This window comes from Furipterus horrens, unplaced genomic scaffold (genome assembly GCF_987537825.1).
Source record: "Furipterus horrens unplaced genomic scaffold, mFurHor1.1.pri manual_scaffold_9, whole genome shotgun sequence".
NCBI classification, from domain to species: domain Eukaryota; kingdom Metazoa; phylum Chordata; class Mammalia; order Chiroptera; family Furipteridae; genus Furipterus; species Furipterus horrens.
In genome coordinates, this window is record NW_028327179.1 from 13,573,610 (window position 1) to 13,588,392 (window position 14,783).

Genomic DNA, 14,783 nt, shown 5'->3' on the forward strand with positions numbered 1-14,783 from the left:
ATATTGCAGTGTGTACTTACCACCCAAAGTCCAGTCTCCCAATCTAATTCTCCAGGTGAGAAATTATCCTCCCCATGGGTCTAACAACATAGCAACACTGTAACAATACAATATCATAACATCCATACAATAAGAATTATATACACACAATAACAGGACAGTCATTCCATCTCAAAGGAAAAGCAAAGGCTTAGACCCATGATCTATGTTGGGATGATAAATCAGAATATTGCTAAAGACAGGGCAGCATAATACAGAAGTTGGTTCAAGGGAAAATGGATACGACATAGATAACACTGGGTTAAAGCTACAGAAAAATGAAAAGGGAAAAACTAACTGTTTAAACATTAAACATTTGTTTAAATATTAAAGTAAAGTTAGCCTGACAGCAAAATCAATATTAAATCAGGCCTGGAAACTGTTTTACGACCTCAAACCTTGGGCTTCTTAACTGCCAGTGTCATAAATGATGTCACTTTTCAGGCAGGTCAGAAATGCCACCTTTAATTTCAGAATGTTCATTTCTGATGTAAGGGAGAGTTTACTCCCAGGAACAAATGTAATTCTCGGGGCAGGAGCCCCTCAAAGTGCTGCTGGGAGGAAAATGTGTTCCCTCTCAATTTCCTGCTCTGCCCCCCCCCGCCCCCCTCCAGGCATGGCTCCCAGAGGTACCTGCGAGTTCTCTGGGGTTCGAGCGAAGTAGTTGAGGGCAAGAGTAAACAAGTTGAGATTCTTTTCCAGTCAGTGAAGTCAGAAATTTTGAGGAACCTCTTCTGGCAGGAAAGGAAAGGAATCTGTAGAAGCTGTACCTGGTGCAGAGTATTCCGCAAGCAGGTTGGGATTTGAGCCTGGCAATGTGGCAGCAGAGGGACAGCCTCGAGCTACCACTGTACACTGTGACTTGCCGGACCCATTCCCAGCCTCCGCTGCTTTGTTCTCAGCCCCACTGGAAATCGTCCACCCCTTCCCCAAATACTTGCCCCCCTGGCCTGTCACAAATCTGAAATGTCTACATTGCTGACCTCCTTGTGTACAACACTGAAGGACCCACTAAAATGCAAGCATGCTCTGGGAAGAGAAACACAAGGCTTTATCAAATCCGTCTTGTAGAAGTTGCTGGTCCCCTTGAGGCAGGATTATCTGCAATGGGGGTAGATGCCTCCAGTGAGTGGGGGTGCACCTGTTTTACGTTCTTCAAATATGAATTTCAGCAGAATACAGCACAGGAGAGAGAGAGAGAGAGAGAGAGAGAGAGAGAGAAACATTGATCTGTTGCCTCCTGAAGGTGCCCCAAGCAGGGCTTGAATCTGTGACCCTTCGGTGTATGAAAGAACACTCCAATCAACTGAGCCACACTGGCCAGGGCTGATTTCATTTTTGATTATCAGACACTTTTCTCTCTTGATCTATTCCTTCGATTAAAAAAAAAATTAAGTGACATACTTACACTTGGCTCTGGAGTACTGACTTGTCGCATAATAAAATTTTTTTTAAAAAGCAGTCGTTATGAAAGTTATGATAGAATGAACAAAGGAAAGCTAAAGTCTGGAGCGAGAGAAAGAGAGGGAGTTGCTATGGCTGCCATAACCCAGTACCACACACAGTGGCTTAAACAACAGACACGTATGTTAGGTTATGGAAGTGTTGGTAGGCCTATGTTCATTCTGAAGGCTCTGGGAAAAAATCTGTTCCAGGCTCCCTCTTCTCATTTCTGGGAGTTTCTTGGCTTTTGACAGCTTAACTCCAGTGTTTGCATGGTGTTATCCCTTTACCTCTGTGTCTAAATTCCCCCTTTTGCTAAGGACACTAGTCATATTGGATTATGAGACCCACCCTATATTAGTATGAACTTTTCTTAACTAAGTACATCTGTAACAACTCTGTCTCCAAAAATGTCACATTTTGAGGTAGCGGGGGTTAAGACTTCAACGTATGAGTTTGCGGCGGGGGGATAAAATTCAACTCATCACAGAGATAAACAGGGCTAGAAATCAGGAAGGATTCAGGTAAGGAAATGCACTGAGATGAGCCCTGAGCAGGAAGGGAATCACAGGTGCCCAGTAAACAAAGAAATCAAAGATAAGAACTCGTTCAGGAAAGAGCCTTGTTTTAACTGAATTCAACCTCACTTTTCTTAGCTGCTCCTAAGACACCAGTGTACACTCATTCTTCTCAAGCAATGTAGCCATTTACTTTGTAATTGTCTCTCTACTGGAAATGGAATAGGGTTCATTTTTCTTTTCTTAAAATCAAAGAATAGCAAGAGAGAAAATACCGAAATGCTCAGTAAAGAGATCAGTGGTCGATTTGTATTCCCATCCAGGCACAAAAGAAAGCACAACCAGAAAGCACATGTGGAACCAAGAACCACACTGACTTGGGCCCCGGGTTGGGGGGAGGGGGGCCTGCCAATCACAGCGCCTCATCCCGCACCTGCCCATGATGGGGATCAGGTCAGTGGGAGAGTCTGAGACTTCAGAACAAACACAAAGACTAAAGCAGTCCCTAACTGTCCTTACCCACTACAGCTGCAATTATGGAAATTCAAAGTTATAATCATGGAGGAGATGTTCCAGATTTTCTCAAAGGCAGAGCATCGCCACACCATAATTTCTCTTTAACATCACAAAAGTCACCTCAGTCCAAAAAAATCTAGAACTGAGCATTTTGTTTTGTAGTTCTCATCCATTTGACTTTCTACATGGCTTAAAATAGGAACGACCCCCCCCAACCCCACCGCCCCCCGGAGATTTTCCTACACCTTTGGTCCTCTATAAACAAATGGACACAATCCTTCCTGTAAAAGAGATGTGTTCCTATAAATGTGGGGTGTAATAAACTCCTCTGTTTTCTGTCTGCCCCAGTTCTGTCAAATTCGTGTTCACAAAGGGCGGTAGACAAGGAAATTATCCCAGAACGACACAATTTCTAATTAGAATAGCATAAACAAAGCACAGCCTTGGTTTTGCAGGTGGAAGGCAATGTCTTCAATTTGTGTTCTATTTAGCCATTCCCCTGGAGAGGATGTGCTGTTTTTATTTTCTCTTCTATAATATGAAGGCCTGATGTTCTGCCTTGGGGGTAGAAGTTGGAGTTTTGCACAGGGGTTATGGGAAGGAGTAGCCTCCAAAGGCTTATAAGAAGATTAAAGTTTTCTTTATTAAGTATGTTCTCCCTGACAGTTTCTAATTCAACAAAGAAAGGCTATGCAAACGAAAGGTGATTTGGCATTCAAGCTCACAAAAGCAAGAATGCTTATAGCCAGTTCTAAATGTAGATAGTGACAGTGACCTTTCATGTCACGTCACAAGTAAACTTTCAGGTGACTCTGAAGAATTTAAGGTCTGCTCTGTAGAAATGTTTCTTTTATGTGACCTTGTTGCTAAACCATTTTTTAAAAATTGACTTTAGAGAGAGGAGAAGGGAGAGAGAGAAACACCAAGTTGTTCCACTCATTTATGCACTCATTGGTTGATTTCTTGTATGTGCCCTGACGGGGATCAAACCTGCAACCTTGGCATAGCGGGATGACGCTCCAACCAACTGAGCTACCCAGCCAGGGCTTAACAACATTTGTCAACATTTAATAAATCCTATTTTTATTTACAGGGAGGTTAAAGCAAATAAGAAAATTTATTTAATCTGGAGTTCTAATGTATCAGGTTTTGCCTTTGAGGAGATCCACGGTGTTCATGCCAGCTTCCCAAACCAGGTGTATCAATTTAATACCTTATTACCTTTACCTGACTTTAGTGTAACAACACCAAATGTCCACTTATTAGTTGGGTTGCTTTTAGTTGTAAGTAACTGAACACCCAACCAAACTTGTTCAAAGAACGAAGAAGTGACATTGGCCCAGGTAACTGGCAAGTCCAGCGAGGTAGAGTGGCTTCCGCGTGTTTTCCTTTAAATGTGGATTCCTACTCAATTAAAGCCCTCCATGTGGGCCAGAAGCACCCTTAAGACAGAAGCATCACCCTGGAGTGTGTGATCATGGGGGCAGTTTGGAAATGGCAACTGTTGCCTAGACACTTGCCGAAGGTCCTGCTTTCCCTCTTTAGCTGGGACAGAAGGGGATTTCCTTAAAGCAGCAGCTGGTGCCAGTGAACCCATTCAGAGCCACTGCAGCAAGTTTTGGCTGCCTTCCCCAAACCCTGCTGAATCGCTGATCCCCTGCCTCATTCACAAACATTTATTTTCAGCAATGTCAGTTTCTAGTTTTCAGAAAAACTTCTAAGACAGAATGCGATGTAAATTCTGTAAAGACGTAGCAGTCATCATGATAATAATGAACTTGATTAAATTGTGTTGCACTTAAAGTTGCCCTGAGAGCCCTGGAAGGATTTCAACCAGTCCCCATTCATCCAGAAGAGCCTGAGCCCTCATGAGGCCCCAGATCACTGACATGCCCACTGTAGTCGCTCACTGATAGAAAGAACACAGCCCCGCAGACAACAATGAATAATCAGATTCATCTCAGCTGTGACGGGGATGATTCCATATTCACCTGAGAAATCAGAGTGGCCTCTCTATTATCCCATCCAAGGGGATGCTGGTCTCCAAACCCATGCATTAAAGGTCTCGCGTGGTTGGGGCTGGAGGCTGAGTGAAGAAGGCTTCCAGGAAAGAAGGAAGAACCTGCAGCAGGTAACTGCTTTAGAAGAGCATTGAGGAAAAGGGTCACTGTCCCCCTCCCCCAAGAAGTCTGGTCTTTCAATCTCCTTGACCCCTCCCCCCCCAAAAAAGGAAATTAGACAATACTCTTCCGCTTGGCTGAGGGATGGAGCCTTTGCTACACAGGTGCATCTCCCCCCAGACCACCCTATCGCCCAGGTTTCCCAGCTGAACACGAAGAATTACAAAGTGGCTATAAAACTGCCCCTTTGCCCACCAGGTTTGCACTGCACCCTCATTAAGGCACGCTCCTGCAGTCAGACAGCCAGTTTCCAAAGAAAACTCCTTTTAATCTTAACTAGAGCCCTGGGCATCAGAAACAGGAGAGAAAGGGGATTCGTTTATGAGTTTCTATGGCAGATTATGGGTTTTAGTTGCTCCTTCCCACCACTTTTCAGTCTGTCATTTTGGGAAGGTTAACCCCAGTGTAAAATGTTCCCGTAATTATGCTCGGAAACACTCCCAGCCTGCCGCATGCCAATAAATGCCTGGAATAACTGTCAGGCTAAATGAATCCCATTTGAACAAAATGATTATTGAAAGTTATTTTAGTTCCCTATTAAGCAGTGGCAGAACAGAGCTGTAATCAAAATGTTTATTTCAATTAGAATTATTATGGTTAATAAAAAGCTCAAGTAGAAAGTAAACTACACTTTATCAAATAAAGTAAAGGCCACAGCTAGTTCAGCTTCTCGTTTCACACGGCCTCTCCCAGAGCCTGACAAGAGGCACAATTATCAGCCTTCTCCATAGGATATTAATGCCTTTTATAACCCAACTTCTATCTAGCTGATTCAGAGTCACTTGCTCTGGGTGGACAAAATATCCAATTCTTTCTTGATGGTTACCATGGCCAGTAAGTGGGCATGAGCTCCCCTGTTTCCGTAGCTACAGAGCAGGGGTGCACCACTTCACATTGACTGAGAAAAGACCATGGGGGTTATAATGCCAACAACAGTTTTCATTCATTACCCTGCCCCTCCTCCCTGCCCCGTGACTAACTATGCATAAGCCTTCCCATTGCTCTAGGAGCTATTTCTTTTTCAGTGGATCCCAAAATGTAGCCAGGAAAATGCAGTCATCCTCACCAGAAAACAGATTTGGGGGGTGGGGCACTAATAAAAAGAGCTTACTTCTTTCTACCCTTCTATGATCTACCCTTGAGGCAAAACCTTGGGTACAAAAAAGTAAATTACTTTCCCCCCTAAATCACAACAGTTTCAGTCATAACCCTCTATGCCTAAAAGTATTGTGTTGTTTTTATAAGTTCCACACCCAAAGCCAAGTGAGTGAGAATCTCTGGTGTGGGACTCAGGCATCAGGGGTTTTTAATGTTCCTCAGGTCATTCCAATGTGCAGTTAATGGCGTGAACTCTAGTACAAGGCAGTGGTTCTCCAAGTGTGGTCCCTGAACCAAAAGCATTCGCACCACTGGGGCCCCATCCCATAATTAGTTCTCCAGAAACCGGTGTTGGGCAGGACAACCTGTCATTTAATGAGCCCCCAGGTTGAGTCTGGTGCAGGTTCACATTGGAGAGCCACTACTATAGGGGATCCTCATTAAAGGGAAAAATAGAGCAAAGATGTTTATCATTCCTATGTTGAGAAGCCAGCATTAACACTTAATAGAACCGGAGCAAGATAAATAAACCAACAATGTCCACTGACTGTCTGCCTCAATGCTAAGACAAAGGATATAAGAAAAGAGATGTTAAAAGAACCTCTTAATTCCTACATGGACAAGGGAGAAGGGTCTCTAAAAACCATCATCACAAAAGCAAGGCTGGTTGAATAATGAGTAAACAATGAGAAAAAAAAAAGATGAATTAAAACTCTATAATCAGCATGTTAAAGGAAACTAAAATAGAATAAGAGGCAGAACTGGCTCTAAAGCAAAACCCTGAGTCAGGCGAACCTTTGCTTCACTTCCTCTCTCGTACCTACATCAGGTCTTCTGCCTCCTCTTATTGATATGTCTAGCTTTCCAAGGTCCTCATGATTTCCAGGGTCCCTCGGACAAAGGAATTAACTTAGGCAAAATGACTGACAATAATTTTGTGTTTTTACATTTCCTTACATTATTTGGATTTTCAACCACGTTCCTAAGCTATCTATGTTTAGCCTGGGCACTTACCCAGCATTCCTTGCACGCTGGCTCCCGTTGGCAGCCTTTTACATACGACGACTCATTCAACTCTCATTTCAGTACTATGAGATAGGGACTAGTTCCTGCCATTTCACAGGTGAGGAAACTGAAGCACAGAGATGTGCAGTGGTCCTCCCAAGGTTGTGGCTTTGCACCCAGGCAGTCTGGCCCTAAGACGTATTCTACCATTATACTCTCAGAACAAGCAGACTTTCAGCCATGAAGCTCCTGGGCTGAGAAAAGTTGGGGAATGAAGGAGCACTCTGAAAGTTATTATCTCCACACCTCGCCAATTCATCTACATATCGGATCAGTTTGGGTCATGCATTTTTTATTTTGGTGTATTATTCCCCTTGGAAAATGTATAATGTCAACCTTGTCTTCAAAAACTTGTCTTGTTCCTGCTACTGCCCTGAGTATTTGACTCATCTAGACAAAAATCATGAACTAATTATTTTGAAAGGATATGCTTTGCTTATAAAAATTATGATCCAAGTCTAGTGCTTCCAAGACCTGCTTGTTCAAACTTAGAAGCATTCCAAAAGGAGTAGCAGTTTGCATCAGTTTCCCTGAGAGTTCCAACATCAGGACCAAATTCCAACTCTTGAACACAACTGCTTTGGCCCAAGTAGAGGAGGGTTTGGTACAAGGTTTGAATTTTTTTTCCTTCTACATTATTTGCCCTTAAGTCTTTGTCAGAACCTTTTCCTATATGAGATAAGGTCTTAAGTTTAATGAAGGCATCACTTTCTGGCATACAACAAATCTGTCAAAAAAGAAACTACACGTGTCTATTTCATCCTGTGTCTAAAGACAATGAGATACAGTGGCTCAGTGTTAACCCATAGAGCACTTACTGTGTATGATATTATACATCTGGATCTTCTTGGCAAAAGCATTCTCGAGCTGGCTAGGGAAGGGGTTGTGTGGCAGCTCTGAGTAATCTTCGATTTTTATCCCTTGACACTTTAATTAAGATAATTTAACAGCCTGTTAAGCACAATATGCAGAATTTCTCACTAGGAGCCAATGAGGAAAGAGTCTTGGGGAACAGGGAGACGGGTGTGAGGCTGGAGATCTAGGCAGCCTAGAATTAGAAGGAGTTATGGTTATTATTCAGTCCAATGACTGTGACTTTCCCAAGGTCACACAGTTAATTAGCAGACTCCCTGGATCCCACACTGCATGGGAAGCTGTGGGATGTTAAGTGGGACTATCCAGGCATAACAGATCATGAGCACTTTTCTAGAAAAGCTCAGTGTTTGGCTTTCTCAGAAATTCATGGTCAGCTTAGACAAAGTCTTGGGGTGGGGGAAGGTGGAAGCAAATGCTAATGACGTGACTCCAGATCCTGTGGTTTTTCAGAGGGGGGAGGGGTTGAGATCCTTCTCCTCATCTCATCTCTGGGTGACATTGTGGCCCATGCAGCAGCTGCTTTCATCATGGGAACTCTAGAGACATGTTAGAGCTCCCTGCACCTCTACCTGTTGGGCAGTTAAGAAAAATGCCTCCTGAACTCAGGCATATGCAATCAGAAATAACAGCTATGCCATTAATCATGTTAATCAGGATGCACTGTCAGGTCTGACATTCAGAAGTTCTATGCTTTAACTACATCTTTTTCCAAGACCCTCAAAAACTTAATTTTTAATTCCACCTTTTGAAGATTTTTCAGTCTGATAGATAATACACATTTCACCCTAAAAGTGGATGCCATTTACCCTATTCTCCAGAAATTACACTCATTAGTACTTCCATTTTGCTTGGCATTTATCAGGATTCATTCTGATTATTTCCTGCTTGATTGGGTAGATGCAGGCATATATAAAAATCATGAAAATGACATATTTTAAATCCACTTAGACTGAGAACTTTATAATGCAAACTCTTAGAGTCTGGGTACCACTAACTCCTCCTTTCATATTTGGGAGTCAAGAAAAAAAGAGAAGGGGCAGTTTGGGGGTGAGAGACTAAGTAAGGCAAAGGCCAGGAGAGAGGTGAGCCAGGGGAGGCTGGGGAAGAGGGGTATGCTGGGGAAACAAAGGTCATGAGTTCTAGCTTATTTTGGTGGCAAATGACCCACTGTTCAAAAAACTTTGTCATTCTATGATAACTGGGGAAAAAATAAAATGCAAAGAAGGAAGAACATCATGTGTATGCAAATGCATAGACTTGCCAAAGGGCCTATGGGTCATTGAGAAGCTCAATCAGATGAGATTGATGGTTGGAAGTAGATGATGGGAAAAGGGGTAAAGTTAGTTGGGACTGGATTGTGAGAATCCTCCTCCTCCCTGAAGCTTTCCCTGACTACACAGGCACAGAAAAAAATATCTGCCTGTGAAACCTTCAGCCTGGGGTTATCTGAATCTTAAAGTTGAAAGGAACAAAAGAAGTCACTGATCTTAATCATATGGCAGATTCCATACTATTCCTTATCTCTGCATGTTTAGGTTCCTCTGTGCTTGCATTTTGACTGTTTATGAACTTTATCAACAATTTCAGGGTAGGACCTTTCCTTGGAGAGTTGTAAGGAACTATAATACATATAGCAGGAATACTCGCAGTTCTTTAATTAATAACAGCAAGAGTTGTTAGGAGATTTCTACATGCCAAGAACTTCCTATGTGTCACATCTAGTCCTCAAAACAGTCCTGTGAGGCACATGTCACTCTTAAAATGGGTAAACTAGGCAAGAGAAATTAAGTAACTTTCCCAAGATCACAGAACTCTAAATGGAAGAACCCAGATTTGAAACTGGGTTGTCTAATTTTAGAGTTTGTGTTTTTAAATCACAATGCTCTACCTGCTTCCTGAGTAGGTGCTTAAGAAGCCTTTGCTGAGTGAATGAGATGAGTGGATGTCATATGAATTATATATAAAAAAAATTAAGTCCGTTCGTTGAAATACTATTAATTAATTAATTAATTATTCAGCAACTAAGAGAGTTCCTTTACCAAGTCACCAAGGGGCTCCATGTTCAAAGAAACATAAAGATCCTATGAGTGTTCCTCATCAGTGATTAATAAAGAAGAGACTGTTTCATGAGCTTGTTAAGTACCAACTCTGTCCAGGCACCTGGGCTCTTTTCTTCAATACACGTGAAAGCTCTCTATGTTTTCCTCTCCCGGGGACTTAGACAATCTGATCTTACTCCATGGCTCAAAAGTATCTCCATCATAAAAACAAGAAATTACTCCGTGCAAGATCAAGAGGGGAAGGGCTTGGAAATGCCACATAGCTGACAACTGATAATTAGTGAATCAGTCAATTCCCCAATTCAGAGAATAGCCTGGGTGGGACCTTTGTCTCTGGCCATTGCCCAGAAACCACTAGGAGCCAGGAAACTCTGAGGGAAGAACCCAGATAAGATTTCCATTGGAACCCTACAAGGATGGGTGGGCAGCACCTCTTGAACTGAATGATTGCCCTCTACTATTTCACAAATTCAGATGCTTGGGAATTTAAACCTATGACCCCTTATCCTTGGCTGGGAAACAGGATGAACAAAAAATGAAGGTGCTGACAGTTCTGTTTTTAGACAAGTGCCAGAGAAAAATCGAAGTCAGGAAAAGAATCAGAAGAATGTAAGCAATGTGACATTCCGCATCATCTAGGCCTGCGAGGAGAGTCGCAGGCTTCTCTCCTGAGGAAGGAGAAGCCCTTGCTTCCAACAACATTCTGCCAAGACGAGATGTCTTCCCATGCACACGCCTCCCTGCAGAGCAGCTGTTGCAGGAAAAGCACCATCCTCTCCCATGATTCTCATGAGTTTTGACTGATGCTTGTGGAATAGTTTAAACTCAGTAAGGCTTTCACGGGTAGACCAAACAACCCTTGGACAAAAATGTCAGGCTTCAATAAACTATCATGTCCGATGTCCCAATTTCAGCTCAATGTTTAAACTGGAAGGAAAGCAGATGAATAAAGCAAACCCTTAATTTGTACTAACATATATTCATGTTTGGTCACCATGAAAATGACCTACTACTGCTAGATCACCAATTTATATACGTTGCGAAAGAAGCATGTGGAAGGAACTACAAAGCAATGAAACTTTAAAAAACCCCGACAATAATCAGCATGTTGTAGTTTATCATATGAATGAAAAATGTCCTTCAAGATCACTATGGAACTGCTCACTTATTCTAACAATATTACCAGTCATCAAAACACAGAGGTAGTTTGGGAAGCACACAAGAAAGTGTTTAATGCAATGCTGGAAAGTTCAAAGCCTATTCTGTCACTAATTAGCTGTGTGACCTTGGAAAATTTACTTAACCTCCCTGATCCTCCATGTCCTTATTGGTAAAATGTGGATATTAAGTCCATTGATGTCTGAGTGAAATATGTTTGTATGCAAAAAAAATGTAATATCTTTGACATCTAGAAATTACTCAATAAATGGTGGCTATAAAAATTATTATTATCATCATTAATGATTATAATAATGAATCAAGATCAGTCCTTTAAAAGCTATGGAATCTTGAGCAAGTGCCTAAACCTCTTTGATTCTCAGTACACTCATTTAAACATTGGGTATATAGTCCTTAATAAGGTTATTAGGGAGACAAATGCGAACATATGAAAAGCATCCAGTACAGTCTCAGGAACATACGGTATTCAACAGATACAGCTTTTTAGTGACGCTTTACACAGCAATATAAAGTTATTTAATCTGCAAATGGGAGAAAAGCCAGATAGAGTATTAAATCTAGTTTCACCTAGAAACTACTTATTTCTCTGTTAAAACTCTATTATAATATGTTTAAAACATAAAATAAAAATTAAGTCCTAGTATAGATTAAATTTGTAATTGGAAACACCATAGATATTAAAAAACACATTCTTGTGTGTTATATTTACAATGCAAGTTAAATAAAATGCCTGCAAGTAGTAAGATATCAAAGCACAGAAGCTATTGAAATAAAAGTTAAAATCATGAGAGTCATAAAACTGTATATTCACATCATTATATATGCTTCTTCCTTCTTATTTCTGCAATGAGGCTGTAAAAGATGTCCACCACTTCCAAAAAAACCACAAAATACAGAATCTAAGCTTTCAGCTAGAGCACAGAGATAATCAAGAATCTAAAAAGAATAAGTAAGTTTGCGTTAATTAAACTAAAATCCCTTTGTGGTTGTGGCAAAAACCAAAAGATATTTGTATGTCATCTTCAAAAGCTTTTGACATCAAGCTGGTGGGAAGTTCCAAATAGTCTTTGGTGTCTTCCATTCTCTGGCATGATTTAATTCTAAGTTCAATCTATTGATACCTAAAAAATAAAAATAAAAAAGCTGGAGGTAGTAACAGCAGTTCTGAAAAAGGATGAAGATTGGGAATAAAGTACCCAATTAAATCTATAAAACAGTGATAAGTTATAGTTTTGAGAAGTTCTATTTTGTGTATCTAGGTATGCATAAATGCCACAAACTGTTGTAATATCGATGAAATTTTTATTTTATGATTTTAGTAAATCTTTGAGAATATTAGTTTCTCAGTTAACTGAGTTAACTCTTAGTCACTAAACCTGCCTGTTTGAATAATTTGGCAGCTAGACCAAATTATGGAGAGCACCGGGAGGAAATAGCCTCTTAGTTACTGAGTTTATAAAGTCAAACACAAAAATCGATTGCCTTCAACACAGAGGATTACATGCAGGCCTTTTCAAACTAAACATAGACACACATGTGCACACGGGCCCACCCATCAGAGAGTCTGACCATCTCTTTAGATATGATGTGGTTTTCCCTGGGGAGAAGAGTGTGTAATTTGGGAGAAAACACACACACACACACACACACACACACACACACACACATGTGATTCTGATACACTCCCTCTTGCCACCACTGAGACCTACTGCTTAAAATTGATGGCACATGTCACAATTATCTTTTGTGTTTTCTTGGAGAATCAACCTAAGTGCTGTTATTGTAACAGACTCATTGCAGGAAGGGCTGTAGAGAGACGCAATTGAAATGAAGTTAATTGACTCAGTCAACCGAATGCTCTGTCCCTCTCAGCAGAAAAAACCCGAAAGAAGTATTTCATGTTTTTAACCAAAGGCATCTGCAAAGCATGTGTTTGACCAAAAGTTGGTCATTTGAAGAAATACATGAGCAAGTTAAAAGTATAATTTATAGCATGCTTCTCCCTACACGTGGATCTGTTCTATAGTTTCCTGACCCTATCTCAAGTTTATAGTCCCCAGGATACCAGTGGCAGTTTTAAGAGGTTATTAAAACCAAAAGCAGAAAAGAAGTTTTGAATTTCTATCAACTATTTCTTTATATATTTTAAAGTATTAGGGTCTACCAGAAATGTTCATGCACATACTTTTCTTTTGGTCTTGATGTGCAATCTGTCAGCAAACTCTTTGATTTGCTTTATAATGTCCCCTTCTTGCTGTCACTTCATTGACTCACTGCTGTCTGCTCATTTCTGCCCTAATTTATTCTTGGGTGTCTATCTATATATGCCTGTGTTAGGAAATGAGGCTGCTCCTTTTTAGTTGTTAGCTTTTTGTAATAATACATTTAAGTGAAATGTAATAAATGAGAAACAGCCTGCCAAATGATGCTGAGAATTAGGAAGAATGCAAAGAGATACTGGTGGTATGCAAGTACTGAGAACAGTTTTATTGCTTTTTTTTTTTTTTTCATTCATTCACCTAATGAATAGCTATGGTCCAGTCTACATGAATCCATGGCTAAGACTGAAGCAAAGCCAGTCCATTCGGTCTCTCACAGGCCCTCCCTCTGGTATACCTTCTTGTGCGCTCTCTTCTGAGTTCACGTTTTCACTTCAGCATATTGGTAAGTGGGAAGATTTTAAAGGAGAAAGATGGATCCACTTTGGAAGGTTATTGCACTGAGCACTCTTCTGCTTTTATTATTAACCTGGTGCCCTAATGAAAAACTATTGCTCAACATTTTAATAACAGCTCTGACCACTGGTTTAAGAAGAATTAAAGTGCCAGTGTCTGTAGAATATCAAAATAGCTGAAGAGATACATTTCTAGCCATGGTTAACTCTTAGCTAGCCATTCCTTTATGCTCTTAGTTTTTTAATGTTTTATTTTTTATCTAAATTCTTTATTTTCCAATTGCAATTGACATTCAATATTATATTAGTTTCAAATGTGTATCACAGTGATTAGACATTAATATAACTTACAAAGTGATCCCCCGAATAAGTCTAATGGCTCACCTGACACTGTATGCAGTTAATAGAAAATTATTGACTATATTCCCTAGTCACATCCCTGTGACTATTTTGTAACTGCCTATTTGTACATAACCTCCTCACCCTTTCCACCTAGCTCCCTAACTTCCCTCCCACCTGGCAATCATCAGTTTGTTCCCTGTATCTGTGAGTTTGTTTCTGTTTTGATTGTTCATTTATTTTGGTTTTTGAATTGCACATATAAGTGAAATGATACAGTAGCTGTCTTTCTCTGTCTGACTTATTTCACTTAGCATAATACCTTCTAGGTCAGCGGTTCTCAACCTTCCTAATGCCACGACCTTTTAATACAGTTGCTCATGTTGTGGTAACCCCCAACCATAAAATTATTTTTGTTGCTACTTTATAACTCTTGAGAAATCCTGGATAGCGGTTATGCCTACGATACCAGTCCTTTCTGAGGGCATGATGATAAGTGAAAATAGTAAAAAGGCTTCCAAATAAATGTACTGTCAGAAAGGATCGTAAAGAAAGGCGTCATGCACAATATTTTTACTTTTTAATGTTGTTAATTATGTTTATCAGAGTCTCTCCTGATTATAAAATAATTAAAAGTTCTTTGTGAAAAATGTAAGGCAAGTAATTTTTTAACCCCATGCACTTTAACAAAATAATACCACTAGGTGCATTTTAAAACTCTACCCATTGTGTAAATGTTCAGGAACGGGCGAAAAATGAAGTCCTTGGGGGACTCCCATGCAAAATGCTGATTGAC